Below are 6000 nucleotides of genomic sequence, written 5' to 3' on the forward strand. Positions count from 1 at the left end.
AATCTTTCTCTCAGCTAGTACCTGACGAAGATGATTTGCTGATTCTAAAAAATCCTTTTCTTTCCTAGGACTGGATCTACCGAAAGCACAAATATTTCTTATATGATGACTTGAGAAGCCTGCCATTTCTACACACTTTTATATTTGTTGAATGTATGGGTTGAGTAGAAATGAAGGGAAGGAAGAGAGGATTTTATAGATGAGAAATTGAAAATGTAATTATACCACCTATGTGTAGGCCAACTAGAGTCTCTCTCTCTATTTATTTATTTATTTATTTTGAAAACAAACATGTGTATGTACAGGTAGTTGTGATTGTGGCTCACATCTTCCCTTGGTTTTACGTCCAAGAACAGCTTAAACGCCCTCTATGGGTCGAGGATAGGCTTCCCATCCAGTTTTCTTAAAAACTAGCAAACAAGGTCTTTTATAGTCAGATTCCCAAGACTAAGTCGATCATGTTCTTTATGGAATTGTGGCCATAAATCATGAATTGCACGATGCGCATCTCCACTAGGATATGTTTTGAAATAAATCCTGACTTTTGACAATTTTCACAAGCTTTGCAGAACACATGTGTGTCTTTGAACATGGTTGGCCAATAAAATCCACACTGTAAGATTTTTGCAGTTGTCTTTTTTTACGAGAAATGACACCCACATGCCTCAGAATGACAAAGTTTAATGACACTACTTACCTCATTATCTGCAATGCATCTTTGAAATATTTAATCAGGACAATATTTGGATAAGTAAGGGTCATCCCATTAAAAGTTCTTCACTTCATTTAAAAACTTTCCTTTGTCTTCGGTATTCCAATGAGTTGGCAAATCTCCTGAAGCAAGAAAATTGATATTTTTAGCAAACCAATGCATTAAACTAAGGGGTATTAAGGATTCGTCAAGAAAGTAATCTTCGATTGGTGTGATATCAGATGTCGAATCTATTGTCAATCTTGACAAATGATCTGTGACAATATTTTCGGTGCCTTTTTCATCTGTGATTTCTTCCTGAGAATAAATCATTTGCAATTCTTCAGATTCATCAAAATCAGTTTTACTCAAGGCAGATTCAAATTGATCATAAACTAATTCTTCAATGAAATTTACTTCTTGTAAATTATTATCATATCTAGGTTGCTTGCAAATGTTGAAAATATTCATCTCCAATGTCATGTTTCCAAAAGATAGCTTCATCAGTCCATTCCTATAATTAATCAATGCATTAGAAGTTGCAAGAAACGAACGTCCTAAAATAACAGGAAATGAATTACATGCTTCAACAGGTTGTGTGTCCAAGACAATAAAATCCACATGATAAATGAATTTATCAACTTGTACTAACACATCTTCAACTATTCCTCTAGGCACTTTTATAGATCTATCGGCAAGTAAAAGAGTTACAAAAGTTGGTTTTAACTCACCTAGATTGAGACTTTGAAAAACCGAATATGAAAGTAAATTCACACTAGCTCCAAGATCAAGTAAAGCTCTTTCAATTTTATGTTCTCCAATAAAGCAAGAAATTGTAGGACAACCAGGGTCTTTATATTTCAAAGCATTATTGTTCTGAAGAATGTCACTTACTTGTTCGGCTAAAAAGGCTTTCTTTTTCACATTTAGTTTTCTCTTCACAGTGTATAGATCTTTTAAAAATTTAACATAAGAAGGAACCTATTTAATAGCATTCAGAAAAGGTATATTGATCCTTACTTGCATGAAAATTTCAAAGATTTCAGAGTTGTGATTGACTTTCCTTTGTTTGGTTATGGCATGAGGAAATGGAAGTGCTGGCAGGGAATCAATCTTTTCTTTTCAATGTTCAAATTCAACCCCTTCTTTACCCTTAGAGATTGACTCATCATCTTTCTCATAAGGTTCAAGAATGAGTTTTTTAATAACCTTACCACTGCGAAGAGTGATGACTGATTTGACTTGATCCATGTGTTGGCTTCCGGAACTACTTGCATTTGCATTGTATTGCCCTTTTGGATTTTGCTGTGGTTGAGATGGAAACTTACCTTTCTCTTGAAAACTAAGAGTAAATGTCAATTTTGCAAGAGTATCTTTAAAATCTGTCATGCTTTGAGCAAGTTAAATGTTGATTGTCTCTTGCTTTTCAATGAATGCATGCAATGTTTCCTCAATATTTCTTTTAGGAGGTGGAGCATAAGGAGGTGCATATCCATGAGAATTTTAGAAATTATGGTGTGCTTGAAACGGTGGCTGTAAAGTTTGTGCATTATTTTTATCACTTTTCTAATTAAAATTTGGGTGATTTCTACAACCAGGGTTGTATGTTTCCGAGTATGGGTTATGATTGGGCCTTTGGAAACTGTTTAAAGCATGGGCTTGTTCATGAAGACATTCCTTAAAAGAAGGCAAAGTTGGACAATCATTGGTTGAATGTTCATTAATTTCATAGATTTGACACATAATGTCTTGAACAGATTTTAGTTGACCACTCTTTTTTAATTGTTGACCACTCTTTTTTAATTCTAGTGCTTCGACTTTTCTAGCTAAAGATGTAAACTTGGCTTGGAGGTTATGATCTTCCCTAAAGTTGTACATACCTCCACTAGATGTATGAGGTTGAGTTTTACTTGGTGCCTCATAAGTGCCCGTAGTGTCCCAATTTTGAGCATTTTCAGCTAGCAAGTCTAGGTACTCCATTGCTTTATTAGGGTCTTTATCTTCAAAAGTTCCATTGCACATCAATTCAACCATTTGCCTATCTCTAGGAGTTAACCTTTCATAAAAATATGAAACCAATCTCCATGTTTCAAAACCATGATGAGGGCAAGTATTAAGCAAGTCTCGATACCTATCCCAACATTGGTAAAACGTTTCTCCTGGTTTTTGAATGAAAGTGATGATTTGTCTTTTGAAAGAGTTTGTTCTGTGAGATGGAAAACACTTCTTTAAAAATTGTTGTTGCATTTCATCCCAGACACGAATGGATCCAGGTCTCAAATTTTGTAACCATGTTTTAGCTTTATCTTTTAATGAAAAAGAAAAAAGCTTTAACTTGATGGTGTTCATGCTACAATTTAAGTCATTATAGGGGTTACAGACCTCCTCAAATTCCCTTAAATGCAAGTATGAATTTTCTAAATCTAAGCCATGAAAAGAAGGTAAAATTTGAATAATGCTTGGCTTAAAATTAAAATGAGATGCATCAGGAGGAAAAACTATACATGAGGGTGCACTTGTTCTTGTGGGATTCATGTGGTCTCTAAGTGTTCTCACACGATTATTCTTGTTATTCTCATTATGAAGCGACTGATTATCTTTTTCGACCATATTTTCTAAAAAGGATAAGGATATCCTATAAAATCTACCACTTAATGTACGTGACTAAACTCTCATACACGTGTAGGAAGAGAATAAAAGGAAGAAAAGAAAAAAAAATAAACAAAAGAAAACAAAAGAAACAAAAGTTAGATAAAATGAAAAGTGAAAATAGAAAATAAAATAAATATTATAATTTGTACAAGAATTTACCTTCCCGGCAACGGCGCCAAAAACTTGACACGACCAAAAGATTGATGTCTTCTCCCAAGTGTAGGAGTGTCGAAGTAATAAATAATCCGGCAAGACCGGGGTTGAACCATAGGGAGGTTAACTATATAAATTATAAATAACAACAACAACAACAACAAGTATAATAAGTTAAAGAGAGCTTTGAGATGTGATATTGATGTAAGGATTAAACAAGGATAAAATAATTGTCAAGGTTAGAGGATCCACTAATGGTATTTCAAATAAGTATAATATAAACCCTTTTTATTACTCAACTGGAAACCACACACAAAAGAGGTTCCAATCGGATTATAAATTGTTAACATGATTACATTAGTTATCTTATTCGAATAATGCTAATACTTGTAAATGTTGTCAAGAATTCATGATTATAACTTATATTAACAACAAATCAAGTTCCTTTCATAGCACAGGTGTCAGTTATACCATACGGTTGGGCTATGAAAGTGCCAAGTATTTGTTGTACCAAGGGATACAACATAAATCTAGATTAACCATTTAACAAGCAAAGTATTAAAAGTGAACAAGATAACAAATATAAAACATGTTAGTATCAAACATTAAGGTCCATGTTGAGTTTGTATTATACTTATTCCTACACCATTAGTGTAACCTTTTCACCTTAACATGATAAACTTAGCTAAACATAATGAAAGAGAGAAACATAAATAAACAAGGAAAGGAAATGAAAAGCATAAGCAAGAGATTAATATAAGCAAAACTTAAGCATTCTAAAACATAAAGAGAGAGCAAGAACATGATCTTGATCTAAAAATCAAGATGCCTAAATACATGGCAAATGCCTCCTTTTATAGGCTAAAATTCAGAACTATTGATTTGTTGACTAATTGTTGAGTGGGTGGCCACATCTCGACTTAGTGACAATCCTTATCTTCTTGTTTGCAAAAAACGTAATTGATAACATCATAATTTGAACAGACTTAAATCATGAAAGTTCTAGGAAGTTGTCTCAGCTTTCCAGGAAAAAATGTTGAGGTCATTTGGACTTCTAGAACTCGAGATATGGGTTGAACACTGAACAGTGTCTAGGCTGTAGGACAGATTCAGACTTCTCCGTTGCTGCTGCAATTTGGACTTGAAAACGGCCTTTTTAAATCTTGGACTCCGCATGAAAGTTTTAGGCCTATGTCTTAGCTTTCCATCCATATAAGGCAAACCTAAATCCAAGATCTACAACTCCAGATATGACCCAATTACCGAATAATGTTCCAATTTGGACTGAACTAGCATCTCTTTTCTAAGTTTGGCCCTCTCTTTGTCCTTTCAATTTCCGTACTTAAACTCATCAATCAATCCTTTTATTTATGTGATAGGCATGCATTTAAGATGAACATTTACCATAAATTAAAGGTATCTTATGGTATCAGACTTGTTATTATAAAACATGCTTTAGTTAAGGAGTTATTGATATTTTAAGTGCAAAATAATAATATAAAACCTTGATAAAAATGCACTTTTAAGTACTAATAAAAAATAATTAAACACAAATCATGCAATAATAGAGTAAAATTACTAATTGTTCCAACATATTCAATTACTAATTCTAAGGTAAATTCAACATTAACCATTACAATTCAACAGATTATTCAATTATTATGGCAATACAACAATAAATATATTCAATAAATTTTTTAAAAAAAACTATAGACTTTAGGAATGAAATATGCTTACCTTAATAATGTGTTTATTTCAAGACTTTATCTACATTATAAAAATACACCAAAAAAAATATAACAAAGAAAAAAATAGCTAAAACAAAGAAAAAAAATCCTTAAAGTAAAATGAAATAGAGGAAACACATATCTTTTAATTTGATGAAGATTCAAGTAGAGATTAAAAATAAAACAAACAAAAGTCTTGAAGGAAATGAGAGGAAAAAAATCAAAAATGAAAAGGGAATAACGGAGCAGATAAAAAAATGAACTGAAGGGGCGGTCGCTGGGTTTATAGCGTAGTTTTACTGACGGATTCACCGACAACAATTAAAAAAAATATTATTTTAAATTATTCCGTTGGTGACATTTTGAAAATCCATCAGTAAATTTTAAATTTCACACCATCATTTTTAATTACCCTCCATATTTTTCACAGTCTGTTGGTAATTCCATCGGCAAACTGACGCGGTCAAAGATGCATTTAATGCCTCACCCTTTGGAATTCGCACCGTCCGTTGTTGATTTTGTCGGTAATTTTGACCCGCTGATAACATACTAATGGACTGAAATCCGTTCGCAATGTCGTCGGTGATTGTGGTATTTTTAGTAAATATTTTTCAACTCTCTGTGAAGTACCGACGGACGGTAGTCCATCTACAAAGTTATCGGTGATTGTGGCATTTCAAATAAATATTTTTCAACTCTGTGAAATATCGACGGACTAGAATCCGTCGGTATGGATGTCGGTGATAGTGCAGTGTGCAAGAAAATGATGTTTTTATT

The sequence above is a fragment of the Populus nigra genome, chromosome 6 (assembly GCF_951802175.1).
Source record: "Populus nigra chromosome 6, ddPopNigr1.1, whole genome shotgun sequence".
In the NCBI taxonomy this organism is placed as follows: Eukaryota; Viridiplantae; Streptophyta; class Magnoliopsida; order Malpighiales; family Salicaceae; genus Populus; species Populus nigra.